Raw genomic sequence first — 19705 nt, 5'->3', positions numbered from 1 at the left:
CGGTGCTGGGAATATTGAAGGCAAACGGCCAGTGGAGACTCTGTGCCGACCTCAGGGAGCTCAACAAACGGGTCCATACTTCCCGATGGCCTCTGCCCTACATTGACCAAGGGCTGGCCCAGATCCAGGGGTCACAGGTATTCACTGCAATAGACCTGACCAATGGATACTGGACCGTGCCGGTCAGTAGGGAGGACCAATACAAGCTGGCTTTTACCTTTGGGGGCCAGCAGTATACATGGACCCGGCCTCCCTTCGGATACCTCAACTCCGGCATTGAATTCAACATTTTCCTACATAAGGCCATGCCCAACCTGGGTGCGAGGGGTAAACTGGCTTATGTAGATGATGTCCTCATCAAAAGTTCATCTGTGGAGGAACACATAGCGGAGATCCGTTATGTTCGGACCCAGTTGAGGGCCGCCGGAGCAAAACTTTCCTTTCAGAAAGCACAGTGGTGTAGAACCCGTGTTAATTTCTTGGGGCATGAGATTACTCCTCAGGGTCTCTGTCCCCAGGAAAAGAAAGTGGAAGCACTTCAGAAACTGAAAGACCCCACAACTCTGCGGGAACTAAGGAGCCTCTTTGGACTGACAGCAGAAAGTTCATTGAGGGCTACGCAGAGATCACCAGACCCCTGACTCATCTCTTGAAGGGGGGGGTCAAGTGGGAATGGGGTCCAGAACAATCCGAGGCAGTAAGGCAGCTCAAAAGAAGCCTCTCACAAGCGCCTTGCCTAGCTTACCCTGTCAGAAACAAGGAGTTCTTCCTGGAGACGGGGTTCTCTAATACGTGCTTGACGGCAGTATTATACCAAAAGCATGACAAGGTCAATAAAGCAATCTCCTATGCGAGCAAAACTTTATCCTCTGTGGAGGAATAATTCAACGATTGTGAGAAGGCACTCCTGGCAACGGTGTGGGCATTGAAGAATTACCGCCCGTTTATCCAGGGGGAACACATCATAGTGGGGACCCCACACCAGCCTCTGCAATATCTCCAAAGTGACAGAATCCGGGCCAGAAATGTGAGTAATTCCCGAATTACTTCCTGGATTCTGTCAATGCAAGGCTTTCCTGTGGAGGTCAGATATGGCCAAAACAAGAAGAGTCCCCTCGCGCAAGGTCTGGCTGACTTGCATGATTGTGCCAGAGAAAACTGTCTCGAGGACGAAAGTCTAAAAATCAAGGACAACACGGAGGCATACCTTAATTCACCACACAAAGTCTTTGAAGAAGACAAGTGTGAGGGAATGCCCACTGTCTATGTGGATGGATGCTCTTACCATGTTGACAACAACGGGGAGAAAGAACTGGTGGCCGGCGTAGGGAATGCATGGGTGAATGAGTCCCTAGAACCCTCCGCTGGATACAAAATTGGTCCCCGAAGTAGTCAGGTGGCAGAATTGATGGCTGTGCATCAGGCCATCCTCACTGCTGTCCAGCATCGACTCCACAAACTGGTCATAACCACAGATTCGGATTATGTACGGAACGGGTTCGTGGAGCACCTGGTTAATTGGAAAACCAGAGGCATGTTATGTGCTAACCACAAACCCTTGAAACATGGGAAGTTGATCCAAAACATTGATGATCTGGTCACCTCGAATGAGATGACCATCTATTGGAAAAAGATCAAGGGTCATTCCAAAGTAGAGGGACCAGACAAAACTGGAAATGACTTAGCTGATCAGCTGGCCAAAACCGGGGCCATCCAAGGGGATCTAATAGAAATAGAGTCCCTGTTGGGGGAAATCCAGGTCACTGCTATCACTAGGTCCCAGACAAATGCTCACAATGATCTGTCAACTGCCCAATGGAGCAAGGAGACCCCTGATGCTGATTTGATTACCGCTCAGAAGGGGGATCCAATAATTGGTAAATTTTACCAACACATTGAGGACCCTGAGAACTTTCCCCTGACGGATACCGATTACAACGGGAAAGAGGACTTAGAGTGTTGATGAAATGTCCAAAAATGTTCCGGATCCAAGACGGTTTGTTGGTAAGGAAATCCAAAGCTGGCCACGATCAGTGGGTGGTTCCTACCTCATTCCGAAGCCTGATGTTAAGTCACGCCCATGATACGGCCACCGCCGGTCATAGGGGGTTTCACACAACACTGGAAATCTTAAGAGAGGTTGCATACTGGCCACACATGGGCCAGGACCTCAACCAATACTTGAAGGGTTGTCTTGTGTGTGCACAATTTCAGCCAACATCCCTCACACACCGGGCGCCTCTCCAAAAGAGGGGGATGACACTGCCATGGTCAGATTTACAAATCCACTTCGTAGGCCCTGTGATTCGCTCGTCTAGAGGAAATAAGTACATGTTGACTGTGACATGCTTGTTTACCAAGTGGGTGGAATGTCTAAATTGCCCCAAATTGCAAGGCAGAAACAGCAGCTGCCTTGATGATTAACCACATCTTTTCCCATTTTGGTCTACCTCAAAGGATTGAGTCAGACAGAGGTAGCCACTTCACCAGTGAAGTAATGACAAAGATGTGGGAGATACTGGGGGTCAAGAGAAAGCTACACATTGCTTACAGGCCAGCTTCTTCTGGAGCAGTGGAGAGATACAACCGAACCATTGTGAGCATATTAAAGAAGTTTGTGGCAGATTCTGGGCCAAGTTGGGATATCCGATTACCTCTGGTCCTAATGGCCATCAGATCTACCCCTTCATCTGCAACCAAAATGTCACCATTTGAGTTGATGACTGGACGCAAGATGGTGCTTCCTCAGCATTTGCTCTACAGAACCCAAGAGCAAACGTTGATAAATGCCTCCACAACTCATGAGTATGTGGAGAATTTAAGGGAACACCTTCAGCATGCTTTTGCCTATGCTCAGCGGAATCTAGAAAGATCAGCTGAGAGTATGAAGACCCACTATGACCTGAAAACTTCCAGGAAGGAATATCAGGTGGGGGACCGGGTCTATCTATACAATTTCCAAAGGAACCAGGCCAAGCAGCGAAAATTTTTGCCTACATGGAAGGGACCCTATGAGATTATAGACAAGATCTCCCGAGTGGCCTACAAGATCTGCATCCCCAAAGGTGGTTTGGCAGAGGGGGAAGACAAGTGGGTCCACATAAACCAGTTGAAGTGTTGCCATCCCAGGCACACTTTGCAGCAACTGGAGGAGTCCTCGGTAATCCCAGAGGGTACTGCTCCAGAGTAATTCAATTCCAACCCTAAAAGATCCTACCTATAGTCTATCAAATTCTGTGTTGCTCAAGTTTATGTGTTCCTGTCTCTTAATTAAAAAAAATGTGCATGTTCATATCTGTTGAGTTCTAAAATATATATGCCACCCCACTATATCAATGGTGGGGGAGAAATGTCCATGAATAGGTATTGCCGCTCTTCCTTTGTCATCCTAGGAGAAAGAAAACCTGGAGACTGGCCAAGGAGGACGATCCGGAGACCGGGAGCAGAGACGCAAGGGGCCCAGTGTACCGCCCAATATTCCCATCAGGACCGGCGAGGAGAACCGACTGATCCACCCCGGATGGAGGAAAGAATGCTGAACTTTGTCATCTGCGGAATTGGAAGAAGATGATGCGGACCTCCGAGCACGTGGGTCAACATCCTTAGCACCCGACATCCCCTCGACTCAATCCAAGTGCAGTCGGGCGGGGGGGTTTGTTGGGTGTTCTGACTCACGTTTGGACTATTATGCTACAACATTTGGTGCTGTGGGCTTAGGAAATCCAAGGCCGAAAAAGCCCACATGTGCGCCAGAATCTATGAAAACCGCGCAGTTTGTGCGCACACCAAAATGGTCGCCTGACTTGCCACCTCCGGTGCGGGTGTGCTGGGTCAGAAGAGCCATGAGTGAAATGGGGTGCCAAAGAGAAAAACAGCAGTGCCTTTAAAGCACTTTAAAAATCACCCTTTGTTTCTCTGAAGGCAAGCTCAGAATGCCCATTTCAAACATTGCAGAATATCCAACAATCTCACTGAACACCAGCAGACATTTGACAGAATAAAGTCTTGTGGGCATACAAAATCTGGAAAGAGGATGAGCCTAAAATAATGTTCATAGCAAAACTGGCTGAGCTGTGGATTTCAGCAGTTTAAGTAAATTTGGACTGAAAGACACTAAAAATCTAAATGTTTAAAAGAAATGAGTGACCTACTTTTGAGTGTCACATAGGTTTCAATTGTTTAAATGTCATAGTTTTAAACTTAGAATCATCATTCTAGCTGCATGTGTAAAAATTGTTAGTTTATTTAAAACTGGGTAACTAGAAGTGACATTAGCTGGGGCCTGGCTTAAGGAACTGAATTCTGCCTGACATCTACCCCCACAGGAGTTAAAACCTGCTCAGCCACTCTTCCCCTTGCCAAAAGGAGTTGTCACCTCTCTGATTAGATTAGGGGTGGAGCAGCTACAGGGAGTTGAACAAAGGCTTGTCCTGGGCCCAGGCAGATGGTTTATTAGGGTAGTCATAAATGGCTTCCTTTTGAACAATGGGCCTTCCAGGGCCCAGGCAGATGGTTTATTAGGGGGACCGTAAAATAGCTTCCTCTTGGCAGAAGCTGGGAGGGGCAGGGTCTCTGAGCTTGGCAGAAACGGGATAAACTGGTTTCTACACCATGTGACCTGGGAAACCACACCCCTTTGGGGCCAGAACATAAATCTAAAAAGATGGATCATTCATAGAGTGGACTTGTGAAAATTTTATAAGTGATATCATTATTCTTGTGATTTTTCTGTGCACATTTGAAGACGTGTTAGGACCCGGTGGTATGTTCAGGGGGGTTTTTAGCGGAAAAGAGGATATTACTCTAAATGTATGTATGTTAAAAATCTGACACTCCACCACCTAATGCCCACATGCTTTGCGAACATTTGTGTAAATGCGGGGACAAATCCATTATTGGTAACCCGACCAAAAAGGTAAATATGCTGCCATTTTTGAACCCAAGCCCCCAGGAAGAGCAGAGTTTGAACAGGGTATACCTCATGTGATATGTGATGGGTGCATGTAATTTCAAACCATTGTGTATCTATGAAATATGTCTTTAGGTCAAATATAGATTGTGTGTAATTTGACAGGGGAGTGTCCTTTCTGCAAGCCATTAAATGACATCGCTCTGACACTCCACTTCTTTTCCCCAATCAAGAGAGAAAGGAAAGCTTGACCAATGGGCAGTTGAGAGAGGGGCTGGCTAGTGATGCTGCACACACACCCACTTTCAAAAGACATAAGAAGAGCCACTGGAAGCTAGAGAGGGGATTCTATTCCACCTGCTGCGGGACGCTCTGCCGGGAAAATCCATACTTTACCTCCATCAACCTCCAGAGAGCCAACATAGAGACTTCAATCTATCCACCTTCAGAGACCAAGACTTTACTTCAGAATTTGTAGCAGAGAGGTCAACTACAAGCTAAATCCCTCTTTAGCAGGCCTCAAATCATTGCCACTATTCACAGCCAGGCGAGCTGTTTGAATTCTTTGCACGAACTCTTGCCATTTGCCAGAGAGCAGTGTTGTATCCAGAGAGAGACCAGCTGAACCGGAGACCGCTGTATCCGGACCCACAGACCTGATCAGAACCAGAGACCCAGACCAGACCAGCAGAGTAGAGCTGACCCAGACGCTGTGCGCAGAAACCGTCCGTGGCGAGTGAAGAAAACCTGTTGACCAGATCCGTGGCGAGGCCCATTCCTTTTAAAATTATATTGTGAGTACCTAGCAGAACTGTGCAGAACCAATCTCTTAGTTAAAATAATATAATTCAATCTATTTTAATCTAACCAGAACTGCCTCCTAACTGTCACCTGTCATTTGCAAAGCTGTCACTTGTCAGTTTCTAGCTGCAAGCTGTAACCTGTCGCTTTGAACTTTTAAAATTTCAAATCCGAAAAACTACCTTTATTTAATCGTCCCTATCTCTGGAACCGTTTGGGCTAGGAACTTGGTTTAACTTTTGCCGTAATCACAATTCTCGCACTCGCGAATTTTACCGCGATTTGCAATTTGGTTAAAAATCCAGCCACGTGTGAAAACAGCAGCTTCATTGCTTTCCTTTGCCAAAAATTCGTTTAACCTGCTAGTTACTCCTAGATCCTTGCTAAAGTGAGCCTGAACTCATCCCAAGTATATTTCACTCACCCTGAACCTCCTGAAGGGAATTAAAAGCATTTTCAGCATATTTCTCACTGCATTGTCACCATATTCAAAGCATTTTGCCTGTGTTTCAAAACTCCTATCTGTTGTATAAGCTGCTGGGGGGGAATTGAACTGAATTCTATTTGATTGCATTCCTAAGAACTGTGTCATCTTCATCTCCTTACAGTGCATAAAAGGGGGGGTGAATTGTCCGAGAAAGTGATTACATTGTCTTTTGCTGAAATCCTATCAAGTTATTTTCTGTACTGCATTTCATTCCACATTGCATCCATTGAAACCATAAAAGTATTGTTGCTATCTTATCCATCCTATAACCACTCATCATTGATTATAAAGAAGTGTGCTAGTGCCGGACTATCCATTATTGATTACTGCTCAGATTAAGTGTGATATTCAATTATTAATTTATTATAAAGTGTGATTTATATATCTATTGTTTAAATTATCAAATAAACCTTTTAAACTTGCAAAACAGAACTACTTCTTGGCTCAGTGGGGTCAGGGGGATTCCAAGAGAGGGGTGTTATATAGGGGTAGTCATCCAGAACGCATGAACTGGACATAAAGATATATCAATAAGGGTTTCCATTCAGTATCCCAGACTAGGCATTGACTTAGCTGTAGTGTTGAATTGAATCCTCTTACAGTGTTTGACTATAGTTCATACACAAGACCCCTTTTGCAGGCTTTGAAGAAAGCACAGTCAAATGGTGTTAAAATAGAATGGAGTGAGGAGATGGAGGAAGGGAGATGGAGGAAGGGTTTGAAGAGTTGAAGAAAGCAATTTGTACAACTCCTGTTTCGGGAATCCCAAATTATACTGAGGAGTTTTTCTTATTTTCGCACACAAATGGGAGAGCCATGACTGCAGTGCTTACACAGAGGACCTCATTGGGGTACAAACATTCTCGCGTATTACAGTGGGATTCTAGAGGCAGTTATGAAAGGACAATTCCCTTGTGAACAGTTATTGGCAGCTGCCGGGTTCTCAATGGAGAACTCTACAATCATTGTAATGGGTTGTTCTATGACTCTTTTTGTGGAGCATGCTCTATTTGCCATTTTGAAGAAACCCACAGGTACATTGACCTATCACAGAGCTTCTGCATATGAAGTGATGATTTTGAAACCAACAATTAAAACTGGCATATGTAAATAGTGAATCCTGCCACGTTTATAGCTGAGCCAGTGACAGAGAGTGATCATGTGCATGATTGTACAAACTACATTGCATTCTATGATGTTATACCTTGCATCAAAGAGAACGCTTTACCAGGAGGGGAACATTTCACTGAAAATTGATCAAATTAGTGGAGAAAGGCATTCCAGCGCAGCTTTAGTGAGGTATGCAGCAAATGGCGATTTGAAATTGTAGCAAGTTCAACACTACCGTCTCACTTTTCGGCACAAGCAGCATAATTGGTAATGCTCATTGTCACGCTCGAGAATCACGAAGGACAGGAAGTGACGGTGTAAAGTGACTCCACCTATGTGATGTCAACCATACACACAGGGCTGGCACGTTGGAAAAGGAGGGACTACCTCTGAGGAGATGGCACTCCAATGCAGCACGCATACTTATTGAACAGGCTTATTAAGGCACTACAGCTCCCAGTAGCCATAGCTGTCATTAAATGCGCTACTCACACTAAGCGTACAGACTTTATTTCTTGCAGGAACAAGGCCGCAGAAGCCAAAGGGTTGCCTATTGACCAGTTATTTCAAGTTTTAATACTCCAGATGTCAAAGAGAAGGTAGTCACGATTATGTTAGTGAAAGAGGGATTTCATTATTTGCCAAAAAACCCAGTTAATGGAGTTTCAAGGCAGTGCACCACAGAAACAGCAGGAATTATGGAAGCAAAGGTGGTGTTCTTTATCCGCCAATGTAGAATTATAGTGACAGGATGGCACTGGAAAGCCGGTGATGCTAGTAGCATTGTTAAAGGTAGCGCTTGAACAGCTGCACTACCAGGCGCATGTAACTAGGGAAAGTCTTGCTGCAACAATCGCAGAAGACTGATTTATTCTGAATTTGTTAAAACACGTTGCATTTTATGTAGTAAACTGAATTGCATTTCAAAAGTCTACCACTGGGCATACACTGCGAACAATTAGAGGAGAATTTGCTTGACTGAATGGTCCTTTTCGGCATTTACATATTGACTATGTTGATAAACTGCAGGTGTTTAATGGATACAGGTCTCTGATAGTGGTGGTTTGTCCATTCTCTAGGTAGATCAAAGCAGATCCATGTACACACCCTGATGCCACTTGTGCAGCCAGGTTTTTAGTACATGAAGTCTTTCCAAGATGGGACGTGTGTGAAGTGCTGAGATCCAATAATGGGCCACATTTTGTTAATGAAGTATTTGAACAGATAGGGCTATTATTGAATGTTAAAAACAAGTTTTCTTCTGCTTATCACCACAAGCGAACAGAATATGTGAGAGACTCAATGGTCTCCTTAAAGAAAGGATTGCCAAGCTCAATCTAATGTTGAAAAAGAGATGGCTATATTGCTTGTCCTTAGCTTCATATGCCCTAAGGAATCAGCCTGGTTCGTACTACCACCTCACACCCCATGAACTATTGACAGGAAGGCGAATGAGAATGCCTTTGATTCCTCCATCGAGGAGTCAATGTGATGCCCAGAGTACAGCAAATATGTTAGGAATTGAGTTATATAAATATTTGACATTTATGACCTCTAGCATCTCTCTCACTTCAGATCAACTGAAGCGCCAGGGGGTTCGGTCTCAGAACAGAGATGAATACCATTCAGCAACCGGATCAAGTGAACTATTATCAGCACATAAACTATTTGTTGGTGATACCGTGCTAATTAAAAACTTCACTAGGAAGTGGCACGAGCCGAGATTTAACTGGCCCTTTATTGTTGAAAATGTTACTTCCTCAGCAGTAAAAGTCCAAGGCAGACGAGCGTCAATACATTTGAACGTCAAGCTATACACGGGCTAGACTGCACCACCCCAACTGTTGATCCAGAAGCAAGAAAAGAAGAAGAATTTCAGCGTGTGCATACTCGATCAATGATAAAGAAGGACGAGAAAGCTACAAACTGATAAATGCGGATTGCATTTGGACTTAGACTTGTCAAACACTCCTTATAGATATAGCAGGCGTACAAATCTTTGCCCGGAGTCACAGGATCTTTTGAAAATGAACTTTAACAAATATTGAAGTGTCACAATTATGCCTGATCTCGAATTTGAATTGGACAATTGGAAATGTGATCAGTACCACAACTCATTTCTTACTGCATACCTGTTTGATTGAATCTATGGTCTTGTCAGACGAAGATGCTCACAGACTAGTTCTTGCTGTTTTTGTGTTTATCCTTTAAGCTTATCCTGCTCTTGTCAGACGAGACGTTGACATCCGCACTTTTCTACAGGATCCTATGAATGACCCTGTAATCAGAAGGCTGCTGGTAGCAATAGTAGAATAAATACTGCAGTTGCCAGAGCTATTCCAGTTGCCGGAGTAAACATGTTTTCCCTCCTTAGAAATGGAAGTAAAAATGAGGAATGTTGAAGCTAAAATGATCTTGAGGAATGAGCAAGCCCAACCAATTCCAGAATGCCATTAATGGTGTGGGATAATATTCTGCTGTATAATATATGCATGCTCAGTCTCTATCTTTGTCTTCCTGTTTCTCTTGGTTCACACTCTATTTCATTGGTCCGGATAACACAGATGTTCCTTTGATCTTCCCCACTCCAGGAACTCGTTTAGATTTGCCCATTACCGATGTGCCAAAGTCCCTTGTGGTGTCTCCCCAGAGTAAAACTGCTTTAGAGTTGTTTCCTTGGGCTGCAAACATTCTGTTAGGGAGACAAAGGCGGAGTGCAGAGGAAGACAATGATGGGATAAACACTTGTCTAGATAGTACAGCACACCTGGGTAATAACATGTGGGATCAGCACATGAAAAAGGTGGGAGAAAGAACGTCTCAGGAGAGTTACTACGTCTGCATTCTCATACCTTATACCATGGAAACTTCCAAATTATTCATAGATGCAGAAGTACCCGTGATAAAAGCTGATTGCCTGATGCATCTCGCACTCTGCTTGACAAGAGGACAGTTCAAGGGTCGAACAGCATCTATAGTGTGGGTGAATAAGGTGACAAATCAAAGAGGAGGTAATTATGTGCAAGATTTGAAGACAAGAGAAAGGCCAGAAACAAGGTGTCAAGTAATAAGATATGAACAGCCTGAAATGATTGGAGCAGGAATCAGGATTGAAGAAAACAAGTTGTTAAATTGGCAAGACAGGAATAAAGAGGAGATACGGATATGTTGGGAAAGAGGCCAACTACAAATCAAAGGAACAATTCTTACTTGCGAAGGGTGGGCTGAAGGATTGGTTGTGTGCAGAGCTGCAGCATTAACAGGACAGTGTGAAGATTTTGTGCTAACTGCAGAAAAAGAATGCACAGATGAATGGCCAAAGATGACAAAGTTGTTGACATGGGTCGACAATAAGGGAGGACCATTGCAGATAATTCCTCTAAAAAGTTTGTCCTTATGTTTCAGAAATAATGATACGAGGAAAGTTGGAGAGAATCACCATTGTGGCTGAATTTTTGATGCAAACCAATAGATAGTACAATCAGGTTTTTCTGATTTGCAGACTACCTCAACCATTTATGCATAAGAAATGAACATGCTAATCAATAAATGAAGAAAGGTAAGAACTTTTACAAATTCCTTGTTGTTCAAACTGATAGATGTCAAAAAGAAAAAAGATTCTTAGAGTCGGGATACTTATGGTGTCCGCCCGTTTTGTATCTTTTCCCTATTAGGGCATGTGGAAGGAAACTTAGAGGTCCATCAGAGAAAAATTGAGACGCTCTCCCTAATCCAACACGTGGAAATTAAGATAAAGAATGAGAATATAGTCCTTCTTATTCTTGTATTAGAATATGATGAACTAAGGTCACCATATATGTCCTGAAGAAAGCGGAAAGGCTCCAAAATCCACTGAAACTGGTCGACAAAATGAAGGTTCAGGTGTGATGACCTGAGCCCTCAGACACACAATACTCTTTGTGAGCTTGGTTAAAGGACATCAGTTTTCAGGATATTGTACAATCAAACAAATTAAGATGGTGTTTTAAAGATTTGATTATGCTGAATCAAGAAGTTTTCGAAGAATAAGACACACATATTGAAAGCGATACTAATAAAGTAGAATATATGACTCCCAAACAGTGTGCACAAATATTAGCACTTAGCAAAGGTAGTGAGTGGGATAGGGCGAGTCTCTTGTCTATCCCTCACACTTGATAGGCATTTTTATATCGCATCCTAGGGATAGAACAACACAGTGAGGGACAGCAAGATTCTCTATATAGGGATTTATACTTTAGAAACAGGAATAACTTTTTAATATTGAATTATTCTGTCCTTTTTGTGACATAGCATGATGCGTAGAGACAGAATATGTTGACCCCACGACTCCATTTGTACTTAAATACATTTTTGAAGTACCAGGGTGGGGAGTCATAATGTCGAAAAAAAATGTCGACAGACAAAAATGTCGACAAAATAATGTCGAAAAAAAAAATGTCGACTTTCGTTTTTTTTAATTATATATTTATTTTAGGGGTTCGGGAGTAAAAAAAAAGGGAAAAATAAAAAAAAAATAAAAAAAGGGGGGCTGGGGGGGGGAACCCCCCCATTTCGAAAAAAAAATGCATTGAAAAAAAAAGTCGACATTTTTTTTTTCGACATTTTTTTTTTTCGACTTTTTGACTGTCGACATTTTTGTTGTCGACATTATGACTATAAACCGCAAGGAGGAACAGCAGTCCTGATGGATCATAACTGGGCTTGTAGGTCTAGACCCTACATGAAGCTGCCCAAAGACGGGAGGGATGTGCTCTGTAGTGCTTATCAATGTTCCAGCATTAGTGATTCCTAAAAGTGATCTGAATATTGGAGAGTTTTCAAAAGCAGATGCCCGTTTGAGGAGGAGAAGATCACTTGAATTTCTAAACCGAACAAAGAGGGAGAATGACTTTTCAGCTAAATTGATTGAAGCCTTCGGTGCTATTCCATAAGAGCACAGGTTTTTCAGTCAGACTTCAGCAATATTCACAACTATATTTATTCCTGGAATCTAGATGATGGCCAATGCGAAGTGGTTGCAAAACACTCGCTGGGATCTCCTGCAGACAATCAACATTACCATAACACGATTCAATGCTATCAGGGAAGAATTGAGGGTCATAAGACTGATGACCCTTCAGAACAGATATGTCCAGGGGAGTTGCTAGGTCTGGAAAAGACCCGGGGCTACGCTGATGTCGGAACTGTTGGGACTGGGGGCTAGCTAGTCTTTTGGCTGTAGCTCCTGAGATTCTATCCGGGGCTACAACCAAAAGATCAGGGGCTATAGCCCCCTTAGCCCCCCCCTAGCAACGCCCCTGGATATGTCCTTGATATGATCACAGCAATAGATGGAGGAGTTTGCGTAAAACAAATCGGGCTGTCATGTTGCACGTTCATACCTTCTCATGATGACGAGAATGGGACATTGACAGAGGCCATAACGTTGTCGACGGAACTGCATGTCCAGATGGCAGATGAGACTGAAAACATTGCAGATGACAGTTGGTTTGCGTCTATCTTCTCATGGGTTCCACAATGGATGGCGAACATCTTTAAGCTTCTTGGAGCAATAATGGTGATGGTGATATTTGGATTCTGTGTGATCAGGGTTATGATTACACAGTGTAAGAAGACAGCAAAGAAGGCAGTCGGAATGAAGATCATGATCAATGTTGAATCAGGGTTTGGACCCAGGGAGTTGACAGATGAAGAGATCAGAAAATATATAGAGGCCAGCATTTTAGCACCAGAGGGAACAAAGTTCCTGCATCCAAGAAATCATAAGAAGTATGTAGGACGATGTGTCTATTGTAGTCCGAATGGACAGTGCAGCTACATGACATGGAGTGTTGATGAACATGTAAAATCAGCGGGGTCCCTGAAAGGAGTGATGAAGATCTGGACTCCAAAGAAGCACTTCTTCAAGACAGGATATCAATGTGAAGACTGGTGAAGGTGTGGTTGATGAATCAACCAGAGGGGGAATTGTAGACTAGCAGCTGAATGCCTCTCCAAGAAGTCCAGCCCCCATGCTTCTTATATGTTGGAAAGCCGGAAGTCACGCCATGCATGACACCAGTGATCATGTCTAATCCATGGAGAGCCTTCGAGAAAAGATATCCATTGAGAAAACCCTATATGTCCCTGAAAGGAGTGATGAAGATCTGGACTCCAAAGAAGCACTTCTTCAAGACAGGGGCCCTCATTACGACCCTGGCGTTGGACCATGGTGTTAATAGCACCATGGTCCATGCCGGTAACTTACCGACTTCGCCATGGCGGAATGGGGAATTACCGCCCCATTCCGAGGTTGGTGGGGCGGTAATTCCCCATGCCGCGATGGCCCTTCCCCATTCCCATTTTTGCCCCATAGGGCTCAATGGGAAAGGGGAAGGCGCTAAGTACGGTGCTGCAAATTGCGGCACCGTACTTAGCAGCAAGGTCCCTTTGCGGGTTGGTTTTTAACGCCTGCAAAAAGCAGGCATTAATATCTCCAACCCGCAAAGGGACCTCGTAATCAGGCGTGAAGGGGTTAATGGCGCCGCCACCTTTTACGGCGCTGTTAACCCCTTAACGCCAGGGTTGTAATGAGGGCCAGGATGTCAATGTGAAGACTGGTGAAGGTGTAGTTGATGAATCAACCAGAGAGGGAATTGTAGAGTAGCAGCTGAATGCCTCTTCAAGAAGTCCAGCCCCCATGCTTCTTATATGTTGGAAAGCCAGAAGTCACGCCATGCATGACACCAGTGATCGTGTCTATTCCATGGAGAGCCTTCGAGAAAAGATATCCATTGAGAAAACCCTATGTGATGTATCCCCGTATAAATGACAATCTCTTGGAGGAGATCCCCGAAGGAATATGAAGACGAGAGAAGGAGAAGGTGGTGACATCACAAGAAGCAAGTGTGGCGCACTGAGAAGAGTGGTTGAAGAAAAGGATGTATGGACCGTATGGAATCTGATGATGAAATAAAGAATTGAGTAAGCTTTCATATGCAGAACGAATATTGCACATGTGAAGAGCAATGCAGAAAATGCAAGCCGTTTAATAACAGTACAGATGCAGAAACTCAAGTAGACTAAGTGATCTTAAAAGTTAGCTACACATAGTGTATAGACTGCAGGCGGTGCCACCATTATATAGAAGCTGGACATCAGTGTCACATCTTGTCTGTCACCTCCCCTCTCCCTTTACTTGTTTCTTTCCTCCCCTCACCCCCTGTACCCCCTCCAGCACTATCTGAAATATCATCAGGCCTAGTACGATAGTCACTTGTTTTGTTCCTCCCCTCCTTTTCTGCACCTCTCTCCCTCACCTTTTGTTTTCTCCCGCTCTACCAGAAATGTTGCAGGGCTAGTACTGTAGTGACCTGTCTGTTTCCATTTCCTTCCCACTCTCCCCCTCCCTTCCTTATCTATGTCTTAGCTCTTGCACTATCTGAAATGTCGTCAGGACGAATACGATAGTTAATTTCACATCCTTACTGTTCATGGCCTGTAAGAATGTCTTTGTATTTTTCCTTGTTCCCTCCCTTTCCTTGAAGCACTTTGAAACACATTGTGCATAGGCACAATATAAATAAACTATCAATCCAAATCATATAATTTAGTAAGCTCTTAGAGAAAGAAGGCCCAAGGAAAAAGAAGGATCGGAAAGCTACATGAAGCTAAGAGCATGGAAAGGCCTGGAAGAGCTGTCTGGTGTCAAAGGATGAATCGGCCAAGAACTTGTTATCTATCCTTGAAGAACAATAGATGTGAGACGCTGAATCAGCCCTTGTTAAATTGCAAAGAAAGAATGCCATGCGTGCCAAGTTTGTTCATTTAATACAATTAAATGCTAGAAAATGAGCCAAACACTGGTCTCCTGTCACGTTGAATACGGATAGAAATAGATGGTGGGCATGTGGCTCTAGACTTGAGATAGTGTGTGCTCACACTCCCTTATATTCACAGGAGCAAGGATACTTTTCAAGGCCAAGTTCAAAGACAATCTGTATGGCAGAAGGCATGAGCGATGAGAGATGTTGGGCTAATTGGGTGGGGAGACACGGTCAAATTTCACCCACTGACACCTGCGGTACCAGTTTACATGCTGCTAGTGAGCCAAATGTTTTAGAAGGGCACAACAAGCGTGCCAACCCATTGTAGAGGGCCATATAACGAAGGGCCTTATACTTTGGTAGCCAATGATATACCGTGTATCTAATAACTGGTGAAGATGACTTGCACTATGGGTGTGCGTAAGTTGTCCACATGACTGTAGAGACACAATCACAACCAGATCCCTTATAGAATGTATACTAAGATGTTCCCCATAAGCCAATCACAATTCCCCATAGGTATTTTTTATTTTGCCACGCAGTATGACATCATGTATGATGAATCTTTGGTATATAAATGAGTTTTTATGCAAAATGATTGAGAGCTTGAGAGAACGTCTGCTGATGTCCATTGTAACTACCTGTTTTAGAAAATTGATATTAAAACTGTTGGATGAGACTTTGCCAACTTCCTGAGTCGGTCTGATTATTTGGTGTAAGAGTTATTCTGCATCCCGTTCTTTGCTTGATATGTTACTGATTAAGGACCCCTGGGTTCACAGACTTGGCCCGGGTAAGAAGGAGTTAGCGGGAGGGTTGGCCCATTGTGAATGTCTGGATATCAAGGCAGGACTGAGCTGGAGGTGTGCAGGATGAGGGCGTTGCCAGGGAAGCAAGGCCACTCCAGCATTGTTGAAGTGTGTGAATTGCTATGAAAACATTTGCTACTTCAGCTAAGCTGGAGGAGTGATTTTCAGTATTTAGTTTCCCTTCACTCGGAACCAGTCTTAAGTTGAGTTCTTTGGAGGATCACTATACGGAAGCACATTGGAAAAGAAGCACCATCTGGATACTGTTCCCTCCAGTTCTCCATCCCCAGAGAGAAGAAAAAGAAGCACTCTGGGATTTCTGAGAAAAAACATTGGAAATATTTCAGAAAGCCAACAAGAAGGTTGAGGTAATGAGAAGACACAAACACTCCCTCTCTCCTCCTTTGAACTGTCCTTGTCTGCCACATCCTGCTTTACTTCCTTCCCATCTCTGTGTTCCCAAGAAGAAGTACAACGAGAAAAATACCTTGATAAGAAGGCAATAGGTTCAGTGTTGTTTTATGGAGCAGGATATATGGGGTTTGCAGGAAAAGCCACCAGGATTCCTCGCTCTCAATTCATGTGTGTCTTGAAAACTGGTCTTGCCCTTCTGAAGTAAAGGCAGAGATTCTGAAAGATTGGAAGACGCCAGAGAGAACCACAGTGTCCAGGTTCTGGCTATGTGATGTCTTTTACAGGGGAGGAGAGAGGTTCATGCCTGTTGGTGCACATGGACACTATTCTGCCTAGCCTGGTGGGCAGGTTGTCTAAGCCCCCTGAAGGAGCTATCAGAGATGCTATGGATAGGAATGTTGATGGAACCTTGAAGAATGCATATGGAACCTTGAAGAATGCATATGGAGGTGCTCATCTCACCTTATGGGAAGCCACTTAGTCATATTTTATGGCCAAAACTGTACGTTTGGTCAGCATCCAAGGTACTGCAAGAAGGGGTGGATCCAGCACCAATGTTGCAGTCAGTAAGGACACAGGTGGAAATATTTTTCAGATGTAGCCTAAGATGGTGTCAAGGCCTCATCAATGGATATGGGTTCAACTATTGCAGGCCAGCGTCACTTTCCCATAAAAGACTGAGGGCCTCATTACACGGATGGCGGTAAGGGTTTACCAGTACGGGTATTTTACCGGTACCGGTAAATCCTTACCGTCTTACTACGAGGTCCCTTTGCGGTTTGGGGAATTTAACGACTGCTTTTTGCAGGCATTAAAAACCAACCTGTAAAGGGACCAAGGAGCTAATTACGGTACCGCAATTTGCGGTACCGTAATTAGCGCCTTCCCCATTCCCATAGAGCCCTATGGGGCAAAAATGGGAATGGGGAAGGGCAATGGTGGAAGGGGGAATTACCGCCCTGCCAACTTTGGAATAGGGCGGTAATTCTCCTTTCCACCAAGGCGGTGCCGGTATTTTACCGGCATGAACCATGGCGCTAATAGCGCCATGGTTCACCGTCATCCGTGTAATGAGGCCCTAATACACTTAGATAGAAGATGGATGCCAGGCCGAAGATAAATTTATCAGTCAGAGGAGGGAGGAGGCCTTAAGGATTGGGATATAACACATAAATATGCACTGGAGGAGAAAGATCTAGATGGGCTCCAAGAAAAAGATGCTTGTCTTCATGACAAAAAACACAGAATTACTGATGCCAGGCCTGTAGGGGGTCGTCTGAGATGGTTTTGGCAAGAATGGCTCCAGCTGCCTGAGAATGCTTGTGTCAACCAGATTGCATGTTGGGGATACCAGATAGAAATCGACCCGAATATGATCCATTAAGGGATCATTTAGACCCAATAGCTTAGGAACAACATCAAGAGAATGACTATGCCTCAGACCATACTGGACTTACTTGAGAGTAAAACAATACCATTGTTCCCAAGGAAAGATAGGGACACACTCCATGGTGTTCCTGGTCCCCAAGCCATTGAGGAAGTTCCAACTAATTATACATCTGAATACCTTGAACATATTGATCAATTCTCAACACTTCAAGATGTGATGCTGACAGAGGGTCATTTACATGATCCAGGAGAGAGATTTCCTAACTTCCTTGGACCTTCAGGGTGCATACTTCCACATTCCCATCTGACAAAGACATCATTAGTACCTGAGATTCTAAGCGGAGGCGAGCCACTTTCAGTTCATGGCAAGTCCAATCAGATTGAAGTCAGCACCCAGTGTATTTATGAAAGTCATTGGTCCACTTGCCGAATTTATGTATCTAAGGAGACTTCAGGTACTTCCCTGCCTCGATGACTGGTTCTTCCAGGCCTCTTCAATGAACATATTTATCCATCACATGCAACAGACCTGCAGGAATGTGGAGAGTGTGGGCTTCCTATCAACCAGAACAAGTCCCAATTGACTCCTTCTCAAAATCTCCAATTTATTGGGCCTGCTTCTGGTCTCAGGACAGAAGGGTCCAGAATCGAGAAGCAAGGGCACCAAGGTTCGAGTACACCTTATGTCCTCCTCCCAGGGGTAAGTGGGGAAGTTCATCAGAATACAGGAGCACATTGTCTCTTGTGTGTTCCTATCCCCATGGGCCTGCCTGCATATGAGATTGCTACTACATAATCTTCACACATTTTGAACGAGTAAGACCAGGACTTCGAGGCATGCATTCCATTGACCCCATCCATAAAAATGGAATCTATAGTGGTGGCTTTACCAAGAAAGACTTCTGGAGGGGTTTCCAATAAATTAGCCCTTGCTGGCATTCTTACCACAGAAACCAGCATTGTCAGCTTGGGAGTGGTAGTAGGAAATCACTCTCCACAGTAAGAATGGTCCGTACAGGGGCTTCCAATTGCTCACAATTGTACGTTATGTAGATATATACCGCGCACCGCTGCCATTTGCATGGTCTCCAGGCACTTACGTGTCTCTGTAAGAAAATGTGTAGGGTCAGTGAGGGAGGGAGGCATAGGATTGAGGGTGTGCTTAACTGGTGATGCATGCAGAATCAGGAGAAACTGGTGTCTATGCATGTGAGCTTTTTTGTGTGCTTTATTATGTGCACTGGGCTTGTTGTGTCCTAAAGGGAGTCCAGTGCCTGAGATGTTTGTTGTCTGCAGATATTGGGTTTGTAGCATGATTAGAGAAGGGTGTGTGGTTTGAGTATTTTGGTGGGTTGGGGGGTTGGTTCACTAATCCTCTGGGCATGTAGTCCGTGAAAGATAGTGGGGGTGTGGAAAAGAGAAGGGAGGCTTGGTTAGTTGGCTTCTGGTGATCTCTTCATGTTCAGTCATTTTATTGTCGGTTTTCCATTCTTTATTGTCCCATGTTTGCTTGGGTCCAGGTTTATAGTTTGTAGGGCCTGGCATCTGTATTTATCTCGATGAGTTGAATAGCCACGTTTTAGTTGTTTTCTGAATGTTAGGTGGTCTTCTGTCATTATTTTTTCCTTCAGTATTTCCATAGACATGGCTATCAGATAGAAGAAGGTGGTTCCTTTGAATTCCCTTAGTAGTGTATTGTTTCTTTTTAGAGGCGGCTGTTGCTTGATCTTAAGCCTCTTGCTGGTAGGTAATGTGTGATTTTAGCTTGGAGGAATGTGCCTCCTTGTCCGTTTAGTGATTTATGGGCAATGCAGAGGGCTTTGAAGTTAACGCATGTCTTTACTGGCAGCCAGTGTATACTTCTCAGGGCTGGTTTGATGTGGTCTCTTCTATTTATTCTCAGGAGTAATCTTTCTGCAATATTTTGGAATGTGTTGCAGTTTGCTAGTGAAGTGTTCTGGCATTCCACAATACAGAC

The sequence above is a fragment of the Ambystoma mexicanum genome, chromosome 12 (assembly GCF_040938575.1).
Source record: "Ambystoma mexicanum isolate Mex_15411 chromosome 12, UKY_AmexF1_1, whole genome shotgun sequence".
NCBI lineage: Eukaryota > Metazoa > Chordata > Amphibia > Caudata > Ambystomatidae > Ambystoma > Ambystoma mexicanum.
The sequence above is the reverse complement of the archived record's forward strand: the minus strand, read 5'-3'. Positions refer to the sequence as shown.